Genomic DNA, 11,995 nt, shown 5'->3' on the forward strand with positions numbered 1-11,995 from the left:
CCAGGAGCTGCTGTCATCGTTCCAGGTGGAGCTGACAGACTGTCTCTGAAGCGCCCACCTGCGCGTGCGCCCCCCTCTTCCCGGCACAGGCTAGAGATGCGCAGAATCTTAACCACGGCCACTGTTGCCTGCCTCAACGAGCCATGCCCTAAAAGAAACAAATGCATCGCCCCAGAATTCTTATAAAGTTACAATCATCTGCTTAATCCTTTTAATTGCCTTTTCCTTCAACTTAAACTTTAATTTCAGGTATCTTCTGTACAACACAGAAGTCACGTTCTGGATAGAATTAAAAGGAAATTAACTTGGGGTTTAGGGTGGACTTTTTTGCCTTATTTTGCTTCTTAGTAACTGAAAGTGAAGTCTTAATAATCAGAATATTATTAATCCATCTCCATTTTTCTATTTTAAAGGCACAACATAGATTTTGGTTCCAGTTGGTATTACTTTAATGAGAGTAATGAATATTCCATGTGAAGGCAGCATGTATGAAAGTGTGCTGGGAAAGTTCTAGGGGTCTTTTGTGTTTTGTTTCAGTTTTGAAGATTAAATGCAAGTTTAATTCTTTAATGAATATATAAGTCTGTCGATGCCCTTTCTTGAGGAAGCTATGGTTAAATTATTGTGTCAAATCATTGTATTTCATTCTGTCTCCAGTGTGGGGGCACCACAGAGAGGTGGTGGGTAGGGCTGGGGGTGAATATGTGTGCTTTTCTTAAGCGACACTAGTTTTGGAACATGTAAGGATTCCAAAGGTTAATGTGGATTAAAATGCTATCTGCCATGAACTTTAGAAATTCAAATAAATGTGGTTGGTAAAAGAAGATCTGTGTTTTGATTACACGGAAATGCTTTTGTAGGCCTTTTCTTTCAGGTGAAGTAAACATCTTAAAAATAAGCACAATAAATATGTTTCTAAGCACGGTGCATTGTAATTGTAATTAGCTCTTCCTCCTTTATGAGGTTGCATGCATCAGATTACGTCTAATTACTCCCAAGCAGTTTGCTGGTTTCCTAGTTTTGTGAAAAGTCTCACAATACTTCTTTACAACCATAAAAACACTCATTTGCTTATACTGAGGCCTTTATGGGCAACTCGCTTTCTCTTTATTTGAGGGGAAAAATTAAAGGTGAGCATCATTAGGAATCTCTCTTTAAACCCAGCAATCTACGCACACTGCAAAGAATCAATGCCCAGTAGGCGAGCTGGAGTTCTACAATACATTCTTGCACTTACAGACTTCTCCTTGACCAGGTAGCTGGTAATGCCATAGAAATTGATTATTTGTGATATTCTTATCATTGTTTAAAACATCTCATTGCTTTTCCTCCACAGATTAGGATTTAGCTTGCCGGACACAGGATGACTAATGAAGGAAGTCCCTTAATTAGACAGATGTGTCCCAGAGCTCAAGGTGGTGTTGATAGGAAATCTGACCTGAATTGTGTCAAATTCTATTTCAATAGAATTTAAGGTCTCATTTTAGTAGAAATTAACATGGAACTGAGTTTTCTCTGACTCAAAAACTTCTTTTGATTAACTCTTTCAACCCTATAAAAAGTACTCAGGGTTTATAGCTTTACCTAGAACACTTAGACATTTTCAAATCCATTTTCCATAGATACATCTTAGCATTTTTATTTTGGTTAACATATGGAGGCATGTGACTTCAAATTCTATGGATGATCTTAAATGCCTAATATACAGGTTAACACAAGTTAAAACTAAATTAAAATAAAAAACAAAACTTTAGATACAAAGGACTAATTATCCAGAAAAAAAAAGTAATCTTAAAGCAATAATCTAATAGTAGCTGCACTTAACCTCATGCATGTTTTTATCTAATTTTATAGTTCTGGATATTACTTGGTCTCCTGATTGGAGATATATCAATTCATAACCAAATATTGTTTCATATCCTTTTATGCCTTTAGACAAGCCATTTTGTTAGAGCAGCATATGCTTAAAAAACAACAACAAAAAAAGGCACAGCAATATGCTAAATTTGTGTCCAGATAATAGTTACTTTGAGTTCACCTTATTATAACACTCTGACAATTTTGGTTGAGCCAAACAAATTGTGGCTTCTGTCCTAATTGAAAATAGCTCCGTTGATCTCCCAACCTGAGCACACCCTGGGGGAGGACACTTAAGCCCTTGGTGAGCTCAAGTGAAAATTTTGTTCTTGCTAAAAACTACATGGACAAATCTTCAGGTAAGTTTTCCTAAAACATCCTGTCAGGCAAAGCCAGTCTGGTCTTTGCGAAAATGCCAAGTCTGCAAGCATCAATATGTTTCTCCTCATTGCACTGTTTCCTATGTAGTATACTGCTTTTTCAGAGCTCGGTTATTTCTGCAACTCCAGTTCCTTTGCACACGGTCTGTCGGCACTTAATAAGTATTTTCTGCATTTAATTGAAAAAAACTAAATTAAAAGAGTTTCATAATAATCACATTGGCATATCTTACCATCTCATAAAATTATTTGCTAAAGTAACTGTCTTCTGCCCGATTATACTGTAAGCCCTTTGAGAGTAGGGATTCCATCTTATTTATTTTTCTATCACCAACATCTAACAGAGTACCTAACATAAAGGTGCTGAGTGAGACTGGGGAATGAATCCCTGAGCGCGTGAAGAATGTGCTGGCCCGATAGCTAGTTCAGTCCCGACCTGAAGGAGAATGGGAACGTTTTCTTGAGGGTAGATGGTTGCATTAAGAATATAGAACTATGATATATTGAGAATGAATCATTTTCAGAGCCAAATACGATTTTTGGAGCCCATGGGATTGCACGTTATTTGTCAAAGATATGTTTAGGATCTGCAACCAAATAGGATAAGTTCACGCCTTCTCTCCAGCATATTCCAACTGGGTAAGCCCAGTTGGAATACAACTGGAGGAAGTTACCACCTCCTCCAGTTCTCTGTTCTCTTCCATTAAGTGAAGAAGATAAAATCCTCCTCAAAGTTGCGAGTGAAGATTAAATAAGATTGAATATGGGCAACGCATAGATTATAAACACTATATACACGTTAGGTATTTTCTTCTCTTCTGATTTTCAATGAACTGTAATCCCTGATTTTTATACTGAGAAATCAGGGACCCTGGACTTCATTAAAATGGTTTATTCTTATTTGTAACAAATTTTAAGTCTTTTATATTTTTCTATTATTTTGCTTAATTATTGCCTGGGCAGTCTTCCAGGATTATTTTTTTGTCTTATTTTCACACCCCTCATTTTCTGTATGTTTATTTCCACAAGGGTAGACCCTGAATTTCAGCATCTGATAATGACCTATGTATCTGGGTAACTTTTATGACACAAAATGCAACATAAAGATTTGGTTTCATTCATCCCACATCTACACATCATTTGGGAGAAGGGAACTATGCATCATATCTTGTGAAATATGTTCTCTTCTAGAACTTTTTTTTTTTTTTGAGACGGAATCTCCCTGTGTTCCCCAGGCTAGAGTGCAGTGACGCAATCTCAGCTTACTGCAACCTCTACCTCCCAGGTTCAATCAATTCTGCTGCCTTAGCCTCCCAAGTAGCTGGGATTACAGGCAACCACCAAGCCCAGCTAATTTTTGTATTTTTAGTAGAGAAGAGGTTTTGCCATGTTGGCCAGGCTGGTCTAGAACTCCTGACCTCAAGTGATCTGCCCACCTAGGCCTCCCAAAGGGCTGGGATTACAAACATGAGCCACTGTACCTGGCTCCCCCAGAATTTTTTGAGTCCCCATATCTGGGAAATTGCTTATAAAAAATAAGCTACCAAGTTGTTCTTTAGGTTTTCAGAAGTCTTTTAGGAGGGCAGGAATCTCTGTCTCCCAAGCATCTAGAACAGTGCCTGGCACACAGGAAGCACTCAGTAGACACTTGTTGAATGACAGCTGAAGGAATATTAAAAAAGAAAATCTAAGATATCTTTTCAAAATTCAAATAAAATTAAATGAACAAAAGCATATGTTACTTCCTTCCTTATGAAATGTATATTTCAACATTTAAACACTAGCAAAACTTAGACCCTATCATACCGAATTTCACAAAAAGTTTAAAGTAAGGGCCCAGTGTCAGCGCTTCTGAATATGTAAAAAGTCCTTATGTAATCATAACCCTACACTGGAACAGAGCACAAAATTAATGGCAAGTATGATACATCAACTATTTATGTATGTATAATACATAAAATATGTACTATGCTAAATACATAATCTATACATAATAAGTTTATACCTAATAAAAATAAACAAAATAATAGCGGTTATATGGGCTCTGTGCTTTACAAATGTTAGTTCATTTCATCCTTGTTACAGCCCCGGTTTTACAGTCCCATTGCACCCGTGAGAAAACAGACTGAAAGATTGAGTCATTTGTCCCAGGAAGAGGTGGGGCCAGAATTTGAAACCTGGCAGTAGACTCCACAGCTATGCAATACACCATGGAGTCTCACAGCCAAATGATAATGATAATAATAAAATAATATTTAAAAAAACATACGTGCTTATTTCTCTGTCTTCATTGTGAAAGACTATAGATGTGTCAACCCCACCATGGGTGCTGTGGCTTTATGAGCCCTGTCTTGCCACTAGAAGATGAGAACCCTCACTTGTCCATGTGCTTCATCTGCCTCTCTTGGAGCCGTCCAGCCCGACGCGTGGGTCACCTTGACTATTCTGCCAACCTAAGACCCTCCTAGGTCCCTTTAAGCGATCTTCTGTTCTAAAACTGCCATCAACCACTGTCCCTTCCAAATACCTACCCCTAACATTTCCTCTGTTCTAATTTACCCCAATGTCCTCAGCTTCCAGTTGGAGGAACGCTATTGTACTCTTTCTGCTGCGTCTCTAAAATAACCTATTATTGACAGCTGGATTTTTTTTTTTTCTATTGACTTGCTTAAACAATGTATTCACCTCTATTGGGGGAAAAGCTTTTACAATTAATAAAATAATATGTTAGATTGTCTTGTTCACTAAAACCTTGTCCTGAAAACTGAAGTTATATTTCATGAGTTATCTAACCTGCATTGATGCATTTCAGGAAATGAAATGCCATCCCCATTTTCATAACTATATGTGAAAAGAGACTCTGTATGATGCATCATGATGCTTATCCTCTGATTCCATTATCTGAAGGTGACAAAGCAGATGACCAAATACGCTCTTCAGTGCTGTGCATGATTTTTTGTTCCTCCACCCACCCTTTTCTCTTAAGGAATTTCATCCTTTGTATAGTTGGCCCATGTTCTTCCAATATAGAAACTGCTTTCTTCTGCCATGTGCGGTGGCTCACACCTGTAATCCCAGCACTTTGGGAGGCCAAGGTGGGTGAATCACAAGGTCAGGAGTTCAAGACCAGCCCTACATAGTGAAACCCCGTGTCTACTAAAAATACAAAAATTAGCCATGCGTGGTGGCAGGCTTCTGTAATCCCAGCTACTCAAGAGGCTAAGGCAGGAGAATGGCTTCAACCCAGGAGGCAGAGGTTGCAGTGAACTGAGATCGTGCCACTGTACTCCAGCCACAAAGCGAGATTCCGTGTCAAAAAAAAAAAAGAAATTGCTTTCTTCACATTTAAATCATGCCTAAAAACATTCCGTTTGCAACTTATACTTTTTTGGATTTTTAAAAATTTTTTAATTTTAATTTTGTGGGTACATAGTAGGTGTGTATATTTGTGGGGTACATTAGATGTTTTGATACAGGTATGCAAGGAGTAATAATCACATTATGGAAAGTGGGGTACCCATCCCCTCAAGTATTTATCTTTTGGTTTACAAACAATCCAGTTATACTCTTCCAGTTATTTTAAAATGTACAATGAAATTATTATTGACACGCTATTGTGCCATCAAATACTAGGCCCTATTCATTCTTTCTGTTTTTTTTTTTTTTTTTTGTACCCATTTAACCATCTTCAACTCCCCCACAATCCCCCACTCTTTTCCCAGCCTCTGGTAACCATCCTTCTACTCTATGTCCATGAGTTTGTTTTGATTTTTAGATCCCACAAATAATTGAGAATATGTGATGTTTGCTTTCTGTGCCTGGCTTATTTCACTATAGCATAGTGATCTCCAGTTCCATCCATGTTGTTGCAAATGACAGCATCTCATTCTTTTTAATGGCTGAATTATACTCCATTGTGTATAACCGCTACATTTCTTTATTCATTCATCTTTTGATGGACACTTAGGCTGCTTCCAAATCTTACCTATTGTGAACAGTGCTGCAACACACATGGGAAATATCTCTTCCAATACTGATTTCCTTTCTTTTGGGTATATATCCAGCAGTGGGATTGCTGGATCATATGGTAGCTCTATTTTTAGTTTGTTGAGGAACCTCCCAACTGTTCTCCATAGTGGTTGTACTAATTTACATTCCCACGAACGGTGTAGTGGCAGGGGCTTCCCTTTTCTCCACAGCCTCCCCAGCATTTGTGATTGCCTGCCTTTTGGCTATAAGCCATTTTAACTGGAAAGAGATTATATCACATTTTGGTTTCGATTTGCATTTCTCTGATGATCAACGATGTTGAGCACCTTTTCATATACCTGTTTGCCATTTGTATACCTTATTTTGAGAAATGTCTATTTAAATCTTTTGCCAATTTTTAAATAAATTTATCAGATTATTTTCTGATAGAATTGTTTGAGCTCCTTATATATTCTGGTTATTAATCCCCTGTGAGATGGGTAGTTTGCAAATATTTTCTCCAGTTCTCTCATTTTGCTAATTGTTTCCTTTGCTGTGCAGAAGCTTTTTAACTTGATGTGACCCCATTTGTCCATTTTTGTTTTGGTTGCCTGTGCTTGTGGGGTATTACTCAAGAAATTTTTGCCAGACCAATGTCCTGGAGAGTTTCCTCAATGTTTTCTTGCAGAAGTTTCATAGTTTGAGCTCTTAGATCTAAGGCTTTAATTCATTTTGATTTGATTTTTGTAGATGGTGAGAGATAGGAGTCTAGTTTCATTCTACTACATATGGATATTCAGTTTTCCTACCATCATTTATTGAAGACACTCTTTCCCAGTGTATGTTCCTGGCACCTTTGTCAAAAATGAGTTTCCTGTAGGTGCGTGGATTTGTATCTGAGTTCTCTATTCTGTTCTATTGGTTTTTGTGTCTGGTTTTACGCCAGCACCATGCTGGTTTGGTTACTATAGCTGCGTAATATAACTTGAAGTCAGCTAATGTGATTCCTTCAGTTTTGTTCTTTTTGCTTAGGATAGCTCTTGCTATTCCGTGTCTTTCATGGTGCCACATAAATTTTAGGATTTTTTTTCTATTTCTGAATGAATGTCATTGGTACTTTGATAGGGATTGTACTGAATCTGTAGATTGCTTTGGGTAATATGGACATTTTAATGACATGGATTCTTCCAAACCATGAACATAAAATATCTTTACGTTTTTGATATCTTCTTCAATTTTGTTCATTAGTGTTTTATAGTTGTTATTATAGAGATTGTTCACTTCTTTGATTAATTCCTAATTTTATTTGTGGCTATTATTAATGGGATTACTTTTATTGTTTTGGTTTTTGTTTTTTGAGATGGAGTCTTGCACTGTCGCCCAGGCTGGAGTGCAGTGGCGCAATCTTGGCTCACTGCAGCCTCCGCCTCCCGAGTTCAAGTGATTCTCCTGCCTTAGGCTCCCGAGTAGCTGGGATTACAGGCGCCCACGGCCACACCCAGCTAATTTTTTGTATTTTTAGTAGAGATGGGGTTTCACTATGTTGGTCAGGTTGGTCTCAAACTCCTGACCTTGCGATCTACCCTTCTCGACCTACCAAAGTGCTGGGATTACAGGCGTGAGCCACTGCGCCCGGCCGGGATTACTTTTATTTCTTTTTCAGATTGTTCACTGTTGGCATATAGAAATGCTATTGATTTTTGTATGTTGATTTTGTATCCTGCAACTTCACTGAATGTGTTTATCAGTCCTAATAGATTTTTTATGGTGACTTTAGTTTTTTTCAAATATAAGATCATATCATCTACAAAAAGGATAGTTTGACTTCTTTCTTTCTAATTTGGATGCCCTTTATTTCTCTTGTCTGATTACTCCAGCTAGGACTTCCAGGACTATGTTGAATAACAGTGGACATCCTTGTTATGTTCCAAATCTTAGAGGACAGGATTTTGGTTTTTCCCCATTCTTGTTACTTGTTATTGGTCTGTTCAGATTTTGTATGTTTTCATGGCTCAATCCTGGTAGGTTGCATGTCTCTAGGAATTTGTCCATTTCTTCTGGACTTTTCAGTTTATTGACATATAGTTGCTCATAATAGCCTCTGATGATCCTTTGAATTTCTGCAGTATCGGTTGTGATGTCTCCCTTTTCATATCTGATTTTATTTATTTGGATCTTCTTGTTTTTTCTTAGTCTGGCTAAAGGTTTGTCAATTTTGTTGAACTTTTCAAGAAAACCAACTTTTGCTTTCATTGATCATTTGTATTGTTTTCTTTATTCCAATTTCATGTATTTCTGCTCTGATCTTTATTATTTCGTATCCTCTACTAATTATGGGTTTGGTTTGCTCTTGCTTTTCTAGTTCTTTAAGATGCATCATTGGATTGTTTATTTAAAGTTTTTCTCTTTTTTTGATGTAGGCACTTATAGCTATAAACTACTTAGTATTGCTTTTGCTGTAGCCCACAGGTTTTGGTATGTTGTATTTTCATTACCATTTGTTTCAAAAAATTTTTCAATTTCCTTCTTAATTTCTTCATTGACCCACTGGTCATTCAGGAGCATATTGTTTGATTTCCACGTATTTGTATAGTTTCCAAAATTTTTCTTGTTATTGATCTCTAGTTTTATTCCATTGTGGTCAGAGAAGATGCTTGATACTATTTCAGGTTTTTTTTAAATGTTATAAGACTTATTTTATGACCAAACATATGCTCTATCCTTGAGAATGATCTATGTGCTGAGGAAATGAATGTGTAGACTGTAGCTGTTGGATGAAATGTTCTGTAAATATCTGTAAGGTTCATTTGGTCTATAGTACAGAACAAGTCCAGTGTTTCTTTGTTGATTTTCTCTCTAGAAGATCTGTCCAGTGCTGCAGATAGGGTGTTGAAGCCTCCAGCTATTACTGTATAGGGGCCTATCTCTCTCTTTAGCTCAAATAGTAATTGTTATGTCCTCTTGCTGAATTGACTCCTTTATCATTATATAGTGACCTTCTTGCTCTCTTCTTACAGTTTTTATCTCAAAATCTATTTTATCTGATATAAGTATAGCTACTGCTGCTTTTTATTGGTTTCCATTGGCATAGAACATATTTTTCCATCCCTTTATTTTCAAGCTGTATGTATCTTTGCAGGTGAAGTGTGTTTCCTATAAGCAACTGATAATTGGTTCTTCTTGTTGTTATCATTTATCCATTCAGCCACTCTGTCTTTTTGTTGTTGTTGTTGAGATGGAGTTTCACTCTTGTCGCCCAGGCTGGAGTGCAATGGCACGATCTCAGCTCACTGAAACTTTCGCCACGTGGGTTCAAGCAATTCTCCTGCCTCAGCCGCCAGAGTAGCTGGGATTACAGGCACCCACCACCATGCCCAGCTAATTTTTATATTTTTTAGTAGAGACGGGGTTTCACCATGTTGGCCATGCTAGTCTTGAACTCCTGACCTCAGGTGATCCGGCCACCTCGGCCTCCCAAAGTGCTGAGATTACAGGCATGAGCCACTGTGCCCGGCCCACTCTGTCTTTTGATTGGAGAGTTTAGTCCATTCACATTCAATGTTATTATTGATAAGTAATGACTTACTCCTGCCATTTTGTTATGTGTTTTCTGGTTGTTTTGTGGTCTATTCATCCTTCTTTCTTTCCTTTTTTCCTTGCAGTGAAGATGATTTTCTCAGGTTATATGATTTTGTTTCTTGCTTTTCATTTTTTGTGTACCTGCTGTATGTTTTTTGGTGTTAGTTGCCATGAGGTTTGCCAATACTATCTTGTAACCCATTATTTTAAGCTGATAACAACTAAACACTGTTTACATAAACAAACACATGAGCAAAAAGAAAAGTATTAATGAAGATTCTATGCCTTAGGTTCATACTTCTGCTTTTTAACTTTTTGTTGTTTCTATTTATATCTTACTATGTCTTGAAACGTTGTTGTAGTTATGATTTTTGATTGGTTCTTCTTTTGTCTTTCTACTTAAGATAAGAGTACTTAGGCTGGGCACGGTGGCTCATGCCTGTAATCCCAGCACTTTGGGAGGCCGAGGGGGGCAGATCATGAGGTCAGGAGATCGAGACCATCCTGGCTAACACAGTGAAATCCCGTCTCTACTAAAAATACAAAAAAATTAGCCAGGCGTAGTGGCAGGTGTCTGTAGTCCCAGCTACTTGGGAGGCTGAGGCAGGAGAATAGCGTGAACCCGGGAGGCGGAGTTTGCAGTGAGCCGAGATCGTGCCACTGCACTCTAGCCTGGGCAACAGAGCGAGACTCCATCTCAAAAAAAAAAAAAAAAAAAAAAGATAAGAGTACTTTACACACTATAGTTACAGTGTTATAATATTCAGTGTTTTTCTGTGTGCTTACTATTATCAGTGAGTTTTGCACCTTCAGATGATTTCTTATTGTGGCCGGATCACCTGAGGTCAGGAGTTCAAGACTAGCATGGCCAACATGATGAAACCCTGTCTCTACTAAAAAATTCATTAACGTCTTTTTCTTTCTGACTGAAATACTCCCTTTAGCATTTCTTATAGGACAGGTCTGGTGTTGATGAAATTCTTCAGCTTTTATTTGTCTGGGAAAATCTTCATTTCTTCTTCATGTTTGAAGGATATTTTCACCGGATATACTATTCTAGGGTAAAAGCTGTTTCTCTTCAGCACTTTGGATATGTCATGCCACTTTCTCCTGGCCTAAAACAGTTCCACCGAAATGTCTGCTGCCAGATGTATTGGAGTGAATCTATAGGTTATTTATTTATTTTTTCTTATTGCTTTTAGGATCCTTTCTGCATATTGACCTTTGGGAGTTTGATTATTAAATGCCTTTAGGTTAAATCTGCTTGGTGTTCTATAACCATCTTGTACTGGGACACCGATATCCTTCTCTAAGTTTGGGAAGATTTCTGTTATTATCCCTTTGAAGAACACCTGTCTTTTTCTCTATCTCCTCTTTAAAGCCAATAAGTCTTAGATTTGCCCTTTTGAGGCTTTCTAGATCCTGTAGACATGCTTCATTTTTTTAACTTTTTTTTTGTCTTTTCTGACTGTGTATTTTCAAATAGCCCATCTTCAAACTCACTAATTCTTTCTTCTGCTTGATCAAGTCTGCTACTAAAAAACTCTGATGCATTCTTCAGTATGCATATTGCATTTTTCAGCTCCAAAATTTCTGCTTGATTCTTTTTTAATTATTTCAAGCTCTTTGTTAAATTTATCTGTTAGAAATCTGAATTCCTTCCCTCTGATACCTTGAATTTAATTGAGTTTTCTCAAAACAGCTATTTCAAATTATCTGCCTGAAAGGTTACTTATTTCAGAGTCTCGGGGCCTTGCGAGAACATAATCCATAACCTGGGAGTGGTTACAGCAGGCTCTGGGCAAGACTCAGTGCTGTACTGGCTTCAAATGTGACCCAGCATAGTTCTAGTGGTGGTGGCCACATGGTGCTTGTGTCCCTCCACCCCCAGCTTCAGGTGGCTCAGCACAGACCGTGAGAGAGAGATTGCATTTGTTTCAGAGAAAGTAAGGGGAAAAAACCAAGAGTTTCTGCCTGTTAATCCAGAGAATTCTTTCAGATCTTGTCCAAGATTGGTCTCTGGTGCCTTGTTTAGTTCATTTGATGAGGTCATGTTTTCCTGGATGGCCTTGATACATGTAGATGTTCACCTGGGGATTTGATGAGTTTGGTATTTATTGTAGTCTTCACAGTCTAGGCTTGTTTGAACCTGTCCTTCTTGGGAAGACTTTTCAGATATTCAAAAAGACACGGGTGTTGTGATCTAAGCT

This window comes from Macaca mulatta, chromosome 13, assembly GCF_049350105.2.
Source record: "Macaca mulatta isolate MMU2019108-1 chromosome 13, T2T-MMU8v2.0, whole genome shotgun sequence".
Classification (NCBI taxonomy): Eukaryota; Metazoa; Chordata; class Mammalia; order Primates; family Cercopithecidae; genus Macaca; species Macaca mulatta.